We start from the raw sequence: 12234 nt of genomic DNA, 5'->3' as shown, positions 1-12234 counted from the left end.
GACCTAAGAGATAACACACACACACACACACACTGGGTTTAATTGTATCAAAATAACACAATTTAATTCTATCAAATCATAAATTAAGGGTATACTGTCTGAGTATGTGTCAGTTTCAAAATCCAATACAGGGGCACATATTGGCAAATGTCAAAAAAAAATACAAAAAGGAAGACTGTATGAGCCCAAATGACAAAAATAATACAAAATGAGATTTGGGTGAATCTGATGTACATTTACTGACACTGTCAGCCTGTGGTCCTTTGCTTATTGAAGAAGAAAAAATAATTACCAAACGGACTTACTAAATGGGAGAAATCACCTATGTGCTATCCTCAGAAGCTGAACAGCCACCAGTGAACATGTTCAGTCAGGGCTGTAGCCAACAATATGGACACTGAGGGCATGTCGTCAGTATTATTTTTTTGTGAATTTGTGTGGTTTTAGCAACATGGGGAGGTGAAACTAGCTATTAACAGATACTCAGGCAGATTCCCTCCTGAGGGCAGGGCTTATGTAACTTAGATTATCTTAAATTTCCAGTTCCCGTCCAATTTTTTCACAATTGAGAATGACTTCCGGATGGGAGCCGAAACGTCTTGATTCTGAAAACAGTGTCCAGATGACTACGACTGAAACCTTTTCTACGACTTACACATGGTGGCTATTTTATCAGCTGATTCCTGGGTAATGTATATGCAAGCATGTAAAAACAATCATAATTAACAGTAAAAAGATGGCAAACAAAACAAGCATGCATTTTCACAAACTGGTAGCATGAGAGTGGATTTATGTATGAACACAGCTTTTCTGGGAGTCTAAATAACTGTTCACTTTAAAAGTCATTACTACTAAATGAGTTATTGTAAATAAAATAATTTCTGTTACAGAAAAATGAGAACAACTGTTGACATACAGTGGTGTGAAATTATGTTTACCCTCTTCTTGATTTCTGATTTTGTTTGTCACACTTAAATGTTTCAGATCATCAAACAAATTTGAATATTAGTCAAAGATAACACAAGTAAACACAAAATGCAGTTTTTAAATGAAGGTTGTTATTATTAAGGGAAAACAAAATCCAAACCTACATGGCCCTGTGTGAAAAAGTGATTGCCCCACCTGTTAAAACACAACTTAACTGTGGTTTATCACACCTGAGTTTAATTTCTCTAGCCACACCCAGGCCTGATTACTGCCACACCTGTTCTCAATCAAGAAGTCACTTAAATAGGACCTGCCTGACAAAGTGAAGTAGACCAAAAGATTTTCAAAAGCTAGGCGTCATGCCAAGATCCAAAGAAATTCAGGAACAAATGAGAAAGAAAGTAATTGAGATCTATCAGTCTGGAAAAGGTTATAAAGCCATTTCTAAAGTTCTGGGACTCCAGCGAACCACAGTGAGAGCCATTATCCACAAATCGCGAAACATGGAACAGTGGTGAACCTTCCCAGGAGTGGTCGGCCGACCAAAATTACCCCAAGAGCTCAGCAACGACTCATCCAAGAGGTCACAAAAGACCCTACAATAATATCCAAAGAACTGCAGGCCTGACTTGCCTCAGTTAAGGTCAGTGTTCGTGACTCCACCATAAGAAAGAGACTGGGCAAAAATGGCCTGCATGGCAGAGTTCCAAGATGAAAACCACTGCTGAGCAAAAAGAACATTAAGGCTCGTCTCATTTTTGCCAGAAAACATCTTGATGATCCCCAAGACTTTTGGGAAAATACTCTGTAGACTGACGAGACAAAAGTTGAACTTTTTGGAAGGTGTGTGTCCCATTGCATCTGGCGTAAAAGTAACACAGCATTTCAGAAAAAGAGCATCATACCAACAGTAAAATATGGTGGTGGTAGTGTGATGGTCTGGGGCTGTTTTGCTGCTTCAGGACCTGGAAGACTTGCTGTGATAAATGGAACCATGAATTCTGCTGTCTACCAAAAACTCCGGCCATCTGTTCGTGACCTCAAGCTGAAGCGAACTTGGGTTCTGCAGCAGGACAATGATCCAAAACACACCAGCAAGCCCACCTCTGAATGGCTGAAGAAGAACAAAAGGAAGACTTTGGAGTGGCCTAGTCAAAGTCCTGACCTGAATCCTATTGAGATGTTGTGGCATGACCTTAAAAGGACAGTTCATGCTTGAAAACCCTCCAATGTGGCTGAATTACAACAATTCTGCAAAGATGAGTGGGCCAAAATTCCTCCACAGCACTGTAAAAGACTCATTGCAAATTATTGCAAACGCTTGATTGCAGTTGTTGCTGCTAAGGGTGGCCCAACCAGTTATTAGGTTTAGGGGGCAATCACTATTTCACACACGGCCATGTAGGTTTGGTTTGGTTTGATTTTGTTTCCCTTAATAATAACAACCTTCATTTAAAAACTGCATTTTGTGTTTACTTGTGTTATCTTTGACTAATATTTAAATTTGTTTGATGATCTGAAACATTTAAGTGTGACAAAGAAATCAGGAAGTGGGCAAACACTTTTTCACACCACTGTATAACACTGAATGATCGTCAACAGTAGAATGGTGCAAAAAGAAACCATAATCTGATAACTCTAAAACTCACTTATGAGTTGGAACAGTGGTGGAGGAAGAATTCAGATCCGTTATCGAATAAAAATACTAATTAAAAGTCCTCTATTTGAAATCTTAAATAAGTAGTAAGTGTTTTCAGCAAAATGTACTTAACGTATCAAAAGTAAAAGTTCTTAATATGAAGCAGAATAACCCCTTTGTCTGATAAAGATGGGCAGCAATTACTTTGGTTCTTACAGTTAGGCACTGTGATATGGTACTCCTATCTTAGTGTTATATTCACCTCTAACTGTGCGTTCAGACCGCCGCCAGCAAGAGCGTCAAAGTGACCAGAGTGGTATGTGTCCACAGGGACGTTTTTGGACGCAAAGGTTCGTGCCTCTTCCCAAAATTTGGACACTTAATAGTCGTCCCACTAGATGCCACGATAGATGATTGACAGGTGCTCTCATTCCCTGAAACACAACAGGAAACACTTCTTGTCTGCACCTGATTGGACAAACGCTTTCACTCCTGGGCTGTCTGCTTCCGGATTTCAAACCGGACCAACAAGGCAGCTCATTTGGAAACTTTCTCTTATATTACGAAAATAGTTCACTGAAATGTGTTTCTCTAAACATTTTAGGCTTGAAATAAACCATGCAGTTGCTGAATCTTCATTTTAAATCGACAATGGTTAGCCTTAAGTTTTTCAGGAGTTTTCCAGAGGTGGCGAGTCGCGCTGGACTCCTCTGATTCTGATAAAGTAGCTAGATTCAACCCTTCTCTCGAAGCACAATACTACGCTACCAGAATGCATTGCCGGGCTTTCTACATAGACAATGAATGGAAAGCGTAGAAATCATGGTTCCTGTGGACACATACCAGAAGTCATTAATTTTCTATGTGACCTGGCGGCGAGCAGCGGCGCAGTGCAGCTTGGATAGTGTGGGCATTGAGGAAAGTTGAAATCCAGGCAACTTTATGGTAATGAGTTATGACGCGGTTCAGAGGCAACCAATCGTAATTTAGAAATCCTCAGCTTGAGAGAATTCCAGAGAACACAATCGTGCAAACTTTGGTTCTGACAAGCATTAGTTCAATTAGTTCAGTTCCTGAACAATGCCTATGCTAATGTGGCACCGTCATGAAGACTGAAAGACGTATTATTATGTCCACTCATGACCACCATGTCCACTCATGAGATCCCTTTAAAATTTGAGCAAAAAGCCAATGAAGTTCATTATTGGCACAGACAAGAAACAAGAAAATACTTCTGTTGCATACTGAAAATGCTGGATCACGATGCTGATGTTTAGTCATTTTATTAACTGTAGGCCTATGTGCTGACAGATTTGTACTGTAATGAATATTGTTTAAACCAAATATTTTTATTTGATCATGTCAAATAATTTTACTGTTATATTTAAGTCAATAAACTAACTAACAAACAAACTAACTATTTAACTAAGTATCTCGTCAGGGGTGGCTGTGGCTTAGTGGTAGAGTGGGTTGTCTACCAATTGGAAGGGCAGTGGTTTGAACCCGGCTTCCCCCAGCCCGCATGTCAAAGTGTCCTTGGGCAAGACACTGAACCCCAAATTGCTCCAGAGGGCTGTGCCTTCAGTGTGTGAATGATAGTTTCTTTGGACTGATGAGCAGTTAGCATCTGCCATCAGTGTAGGAATGGAGTGAAGCGCTTTGAGTGGTCAGAAGAGTAGAAAGGTGCTTTACAGTCCATTTACCATGAATAGCCTATTAAATTTTGATTTTGGATTTTCGCATGCTTGGGGGAAACTTAAGACAAATAAATTGAATATGGAAAAACCAAATAATTAAAAAAAAGTGTAGTATTTTTAGTGGAGTGTGTTTTCAGTGTCAGGTCCTACTTTTCTAAGTTGGGTGTGGGGTGGATTATGGGGTTTTGACACAAAGCCTCAGTATTACAACAAGACTAGGTCGAAACCTAGTGTATGGCTGGCCCATGTATGGTCAATGTGCTAAATTGTGGCCAAATTGTTACATGGACAGTCAGTGGTAGTGTCTATAACATGAATTAGTATCTCAGTCAATCAGTGGAACTGCTGTAAAAGCCTCCTGAGGACCTAATTCATTTTAGAAACAGCAAAGGCCAGTGTGGAAACTCCAATGCTTGGGACAGACTTTTAGGGCTGGCCCAGCTTTGCTGTGGTCCAGCCCCAAATCCTGTCTATAGACCTGTAGCCTACTTGAGTAAATGTAGCATCCTTAGAGACCACATCATTTTCAGACATTTTCTGACTTGTCCAGACATGGAGACACCCCGTTATTGTCATGTTGTTGTGTCCCAGGGAATACTTTTATTTTGAAAAACACAGCTCGCTCTGAGGGGAGGTCTCCGTTGCTGCACGCTTGACTGTGTTGATCCCCTGGAAGAGGCCGCAGACGGACACAGCGCGGCGGGGCTGGATCACGTTTCCTCAGGAAGGAACGAGCTTTCTGTCAGACGGTCCGGAGGAGTTGGTGAAGACAGCTGTGTGTCCTTTCCCCAGCCCTCTGGGAATATGTTGGATGGTTGGGTTTGTTTACACCCTGGAGACTGTTCATCCCAAACGATCAGGATGTTCTGTGTCCTCAAATTATGACCAAGTTGCAACAGGATCCGAGATATACAGGCAAGTTTGCAAAAGTCCCCGGCTGCTGGACTGCTGAATGAGAATCCCAGAGAAGCGCTCCGGTGTGTTGATGAGGCGTCTGCAGGCGGAGCAGCTGCTGTGTCCGGGTCAGTGTGCCCGCTGAGCTGCGGTGCTGTCGCGGAATGCAGCAGCACGGCCGGGCAGACGCATTCCTGTCTGTCTGCAGCCTCCTCACAGCGCGCACAGTTCTAGGGCTGATAGTAGCCTGCGGCACGGCACGGCTCGGCACGGCACGGCAGTCCACGGCTGCCCATCGTTAAGGTAAAGCTAACACGTTTTTATCCCTGTGGACTGAAGAAGTTATAGCCTGTGTTATTTCTGATGCCTGAATCCTCGAACTGAGATTGTTTGAGCGGGTCCAGACTGCCTCTGTTGAGCCTCAGGAAGAAGAATCGCGGGTTGCTCGTGTTGCATTTGCATCACAGAAAATGTTTTTTATAGCTGTGGCTCCGTGTCTGTAAGGTTATCATATGCCAGCACATTCCCATCATAAAGCACAACTTGTGGCTTCCCAGGAGTGAACTGGCTTCTGTTCAGCTTCCTCTGCTGGCTGGAAAACAGCTGAGCAGTCCTGTCTGTATGCTTCCTGTGTGGATAAAAGTGCTTTCCAGCACACGCTGCTCTTTCGGGTCTGCGATTATTCCTGTGTAATGAAACGAGATCCCGGTAACCTGGAGGTCTGAGCATCCTCCAGATCAGAAGTGTATTACATTGCTCAGGTACAGCCTTGCTGAAACTGGTGTCAGAGATGGAGAATGCAGTCCACTGTGAATCAGCTTCTCTTATGATTTCTCCTGGTGGACATGTTTGTTTTACTGCAGTCATGATCCAGAAGGAAAGGGGCATAGGCTATAGATGACATACTGTTGTATGTATAATGCAGTGTTTCTCAACATTTTCTGCACAACTGTTACTGGTAAGTGCAGTTACAATAAACGCAGATTTCACATTTAAAAAGAAAAAGCAATCAAATGTAACAAAATGAGCCAAACATCCCAAATGCATCATTGTTTAATGTGTGAACACAAACAGCTGCACATGCAGTAAAACATTTAGAGCTGCAATTTATGGTTATTTTCATTTTTTTATCAATCTGCCAAATAATTTTTGATTAAGTGTTTGGTCTGTAAAATGTCAGAACATTGTGAAAAATGTGCGTCATAGTTTCCCAGAGCCCAAGGTGACATATTCACCTTGGGGTTTTGGACTGTTGGCTGGACTGTCTGACCAACAGTCCAAAAATATTCAATTTACTATCTAGACATAGAAAAAAGGCAATTCTTTACATTTTAGAAGTTGGAACTGAATTTCTTCGCCTTTTACAATTAGGCAATTATCAGCTAATAACTAATTGTTTCAGCTTTTATAAAATTAACGAAATTATTAAATCAAGTAATATCAAAGAATAAGTAAGTAAACATGATTCTGGCCAAGAAACAATTCAGTCAAACTATCAGTACTTGCTGGTTTTCGTGGGCACAATTCAGTTTGTTTTCAAAAGATGCTGAGATTCTACTGCCCAGAATTAGAAATGGGTCTATGTTAATTTGAGTATGCTTTTCTATTTTCAAGGACATGTAGGGAGCTCCAAATGGACTTTTTTAAATTAAGTCTAAAAGTCTAAAAGTTCAGCCTTGACCTTGGGAATAGTAGCTCGACTAAATAATCTTAACTCAAGGTTAAAATACTAGTTTTTTTCAGGAGCTTTTAACCGCATCTCACGGTCTTCATCAGCAGATGGAGTTTACTCAGTTGTCATAATGTAACCAGGGGTTATGACGATCACTGAAACCACGTTGAGTTGACGAGAGCAGTGAGCCTTATCTGATCATCAGAATCAGAATCAGCTTTATTGGCCAGGTATGTGTACACATACAAGGAAACTGGTTTTTCATTGCTCTCCATGTACATACACTGAAATAGACAGAAATATGGCTAAAAACAAGGACAACAAGCTCAACAAGGTAGACAAACATTAAGCTACTGTGTGCAATATAGATATATTAAATATATTATATTTTAAGTACAAAAACAACAACAGTAACATTTGTAAACAGTAAGACAATTAGTGCAAATGGTGCTGAAATATGATTCATGTTACAGGTTGCTTTATATACATGAGGTAGGTGGATATGACAGTATATATAGTATTCCCAGCGTGCGTAGATTTAAAAAGTGATAATATTCACATAAAACAATGAGATAAATTTACAGGTACAGTGGATGTTTTTGTCAGGGGTTATTGCACAGGGATTGTTCCCGACACTATGTGACTGGTGTTAAGTGTTCATCAGAGTGATGGCCTGTGGGTAGAAACTGTTCTTGTGTCTGGTTGTTGTGGCGTACAGTGCTCTGTAGCGCCTACCAATCTTCATCACCGATCATTAAAGTTTTGGCTGTAAAACCAAAACAACAAGCTAAAAGAGGCTACAAAGCACTGTAGAGCTGAGAAGAACTGCAGAGTTGGTGGTAACTATTTGAGGGTTTGTCACTACGAGCGACACTTTTCACACATAGTCATTTGATACATTTTTTTAATATAAAAATAGTTAGTGCAGTATTAAGATTATATATTTTTAGGCAAAGTTCTTTGTTTAACACTTATTCATTTGACAGCTTGGCATATTTTGTTAATAAATAAAAAAAAGTGTTAAAACATGTTATTATTCCCCAAACCAAGGTATTGAAAAAAAACATTGTTTTGGTACTGGTATCGAAACTCGGTAAAAATGTTTGAATGATACCCAACCTTATACGTAAGTAAATCTGAGTTTAGTTCCATCATCTAAGATTTCAAGAGCTGCCTCCTCCCACCCTTGAAAAGTCCACTAATTAGTTATTAGTTTTTAGGCTGAATAAGAATGTTTCTGTTGTCTTTTTGTAGGGAATGATCTGTTTTCATGTAGTCATTAGTCACTGCTGAAAAAGGATAGTTACATTTCGCAATATAATTTACACATATGCTGTAGTCTGTAATTACCACTAGATTTTCTTTGCATAATTGCATTCATAAGGATGGATATGATTACTGGAGAAACAATTTGACAGTTATTTAACTAAATTATTATGCTAAAAAAAGTCCTGTAAAAATAAATGATTTAGTTGATGACACTTGCATGAACAAAAAAGCAGTCAGAGATCTGTTTTGAACCTTGAAATATGGAGTTGTTCTCCATCTAACCCAGTGGTTCCCAAACTGGCCCCCCTGCTGAGTGTTTAGCCGCTGCAGGGGGGGAAGAATGTTGAGCGGACCTAAAGTTGCATGAATATGATTAACATGGTCACATAAACAAACAAAAGTGTTCCAATGCTAGCAAGGCCATCTTGCTAACCTGAATCTTTTTTTTACTTCAATAAAATTAAACTTGGCTCATTTTATTAGTAGTTTCCCTGGTATTATTAATGATTGAAAAAAATGAAATCTGTTTTTGCTGGGCGTCTGAAGGGGGGCATGACAGAAAAAGTTTTAGAACCACTTATCTAACCTAAAGAACCAAAACCACATCTAAAGAGCTTTGAAGTGTGATGAGGCCCAGCCCCATCTGTACATGAATATTTACACAAGGAAGGAGGAGAAATTACTTAGCTCTGAGGTGTCTGACAGTCAGCATGGTGAGACCATTTTACGTTCATTGTAACATGCTCAGGACCTTCCAGTAATTGCAGTCAGAGTGTTTGAAGCAGTTTTTCCATTTCACTCTGCTTTGTTTATGACCATGTAGGAACTCGAGAATGTGCGAGTGTTTCTCTACTTTTGTTTGTACCTCATTGAATTTACAAGCTCCCCACAGACATGGAAGGTTTGGAACAGTTTGAGGAGTTTCATTCTAATTATTTTCAGTGGTGATTAACATTGAAAAAGGACTATGCGTGGTAAACAACCACTGACTAATAGATGACCAATGTGAGTTTAGGCAGGGCTAAATACATCTGGATTCCAGACATCCATGTGTGATGTATATGGTCTCTGTTGTGATGATAGATCAAATGTATTTCAGAAGGAAAGTTCAATTCAGTTAAATTTTATTTATATAGTGCCAGTTCATAACATAAGTTATCTCATTGCACTTTTCCTATAGAGCAGGTCTAGACCGTACTCTTTATAATATTAATTACAGAGACCCAACAAATCCCACTATGGGCAAGCACTTGGCAACAGTGGCAAGAAAAAAACTTCCTTTTAACAGGCAGAAACCTTGGACAGAACCAGACTCAGTGCTACTGTGTTAGATTAGATTAGATTCGACTTTATTGTCATTACACATGTACAAGTACAAGGCAACGAAATGCACTTTAGGTCTAACCAGAAGTGCAATAAGCAAGTACAGGATATAAAGTGTGTGCATAAATGCAGGATAGAGCAGTATTATGAAAATATTAATAATATTATAATATAATTAATATAAGTGGTACAATGGACATTATATACAGATGGCATTACTATAAACAGAAGTATACTGATGGATATGTACAAAAATGAATTAGACTGGGCAGAACAGCAGTGCAATGAATATAAAGTAGTGCAAATTATGGAAATAGTTACAGTGCAGTAGATGAGTTATTGCAGTATTCAGTACATAGTACTGGAGTGCAAATGATGCAGTATAGGAGTACAAATAATGCAGTATAGTTATGCAAATGATGCAGTATATTTATAAATAAATAGTCTGGTAGTGCAAATGAACATGTGGTACATGTAGCAAAAACAATATCAATATAGCAGCATTTAAGTTAAGGTATATGAGGGGACAGCGAGGGGCAGAGTTCAGTAGGAAGACAGCTCTGGGAAAAAAGCTGTTTCTCAGTCTGCTGGTCCTTGTCTGGAGGCACCTAAGGCGCCTGCCGGAAGGCAGTGGAGCAAACAGTCTCTAGGCGGGGCGAGAGGAGTCCTTAAGAATGCTGCAGGCTCGACGCAGACAGCGACGCAAACTTGATGATGCCGTTAGATCCATGTGCAGGCCTGCAGTCTAGTATGAAGAGGTAGTAGAGGAAGGGACTCAGCACACAGCCCTGTGGTACGCCAGTGTTGAGTGTGATGGTGGTGGAGCAGTTGTGGCCTGACCTAACAAGCTGAGGTCTGTTTGTCAGGAAGTCCATAATCCAATTGCAAATGGAGGTGTTAATGCCAAGGTTTCCAAGTTTAGTGATTAACTTTGAAGGGATGACAGTGTTGAATGCAGAGTTGAAGTCAACAGCATTCGTCCATAAGTGTTTTTATTGTCCAAGTGTGTGAGTACAGAGTGCAGTGCCATGGAGACTGCATCCTCTGTGCTCCTATTGCTGCGGTAGGCAAACTGGTATGGGTCCAGTGTGGATGGGAGGAAGTCCTTTAGGTGTGCCAGGACCAGCCGCTCAAAGCACTTCATAACAATGGGTGTGAGTGCTACCGGCGGTAGTCGTTCAGGCACGTTGGACTAGAGTGTTTCGGCACTGGCACAATGGAGGTGGATTTAAAGCATGCTGGCACAGCTGCTTGGGCGAGGGACAGGTTGAAAATATCAGTAAAGACCTCAGCGAGCTGCTCTGCTCATGCCTTGAGTACGCGACTGGGGATGCCATCTGGTCCAGCGGTCTTGCACGCGTTGATCCGGCTCAGTGCAGTGTAGACATCTGTGGAAGTGAGTGTGATGGTCAGGTGGTCGGCTGAGGGTGTGAGCTTGGTGGCGGTTTCCCTATTGTCTCTCTCGAAGCAAGGTTAGGCTTTGACAGAGAGAGGGGTCGGGGGGAGGGGGAGCACAATGCAAATTCCACCTAGAATTTTAAAATGGTAATAATATAATTGTAGTGGTAATATTAATATTAATAAAATAATAATAATAATAATAATAATAATAATAGGAATGACAGTTATAGACTAATAATGACAATAATAGTAACAAGGCCAATAACAACAACTGTAGTAGCAGTTGTCGAGCAGGAACACAGGGGCAGCAGGTGGGCCACAACCACAGATCCAGACTCTGCAGCTAAGGAATAAGGAATTGCAATAGTTCTGCCTAGAAGTAACAAATGTATGGACTAGTTTTTAAGCATCATTTTGAGACAGGATGTGCCTGATTTTTGCAATGTTGCGTAGGTGAAAGAAGGCAATCCTTGAAGTTTGTTTCATGTGGGGAGTTAAAGGATAAATCCTGATCAAAGATAACTCAGAGGTTCCTTACGGTGGTGCTGGCGGCCAGGGCAATGCCATCTAGAGCAACTATATCTTTAGATAATGTGTAAGTCCATTGACTGATGCAATTAAAAAGGTCATTTGTAATTTTTACCAGTGCTGTCTCTGTGCACTCTAAATCCTGACTGAAAATCCTCAAATAAACTATTGTTATGTAGAGAAAGGGAAGGTTAGATATAGGTCTATAGTTGGCTGAAACCCCTGGATGTTACGGTTACAGACAGGCGGTGGACACAGAGGGTGACAGGAATGATCTTTATTTATTGACAGCCAGTAGTGCAGAGTGTTAAGAAAGGGGAAGTGGATGTAGGGAAGTCCCTGGAGGTAAACCGAGACTGGGGAACCACTGAAGAAGCCACGGAGGACTGGAGAAGCCACGGAGGACTGGAGAAGCCACGGAGGACTGGACAGGCTGTTACAGTACCCCCCCTCCACGGCCAGCTCCCGAGGGCCGAAAACCCCCTCCCCCCATGTGGTAGCCTGTCCACCATAGGCAGCAAGCCGATCCGGGGAGCTGGTTGGAGTCTGAGCAGGTGTGGAGCCAGGGAACTCGGGTGGACGGCCGGGAGCTGGGACCGGAGTGGCGCCTGGGAGCTCGGGTGGACGGCCCGGAGCTGGGATCGGACTGGAGCTGGTCACCTCGGGCGGATGGCCCGGAGCTGGGACCCGGGTGGAGCTGGTCTCCTCGGGGGGACGACCAGGAGCTTGGACCCGGGTGAAGCTGGTCTCCTTGGGGAGGCGAAGGCTGGGACCCTCTGGAGACAGGATGCGATGGCGAAGGCTGGGAGGCGGAGCAGGCGAACTGCTGGGAGGCGGAGCCTTGGATTGTAGACTGGCTGACGACCATATTTCTGGCGGGCCAA

General features: G+C 41.8%; 1 protein-coding gene across 3 annotated transcripts in view; it reads left to right on the top strand.

Annotated features, from left to right (window-relative positions):
* The first annotated feature begins 4207 nt into the window (after window positions 1-4207).
* tmem200b (transmembrane protein 200B) overlaps window positions 4208-12234 on the top strand; it is a 93060-nt gene continuing 85033 nt past the window's right edge. For 2 of the 3 annotated variants that reach the window (XR_006375174.1, XR_006375175.1), the window contains exon 1: window positions 4208-5460. The gene's annotated coding sequence lies outside the window, so the exon portion shown is untranslated. The remainder of the gene's footprint in view (window positions 5461-12234) is intronic. The other variant, XM_044171496.1, reaches the window with a different exon arrangement.

The sequence above is a fragment of the Siniperca chuatsi genome, linkage group LG17 (assembly GCF_020085105.1).
Source record: "Siniperca chuatsi isolate FFG_IHB_CAS linkage group LG17, ASM2008510v1, whole genome shotgun sequence".
Lineage (NCBI taxonomy): Eukaryota > Metazoa > Chordata > Actinopteri > Centrarchiformes > Sinipercidae > Siniperca > Siniperca chuatsi.
Note: the sequence above shows the minus strand (reverse complement) of the source record. Positions and strands in the feature narration are given on the sequence as shown.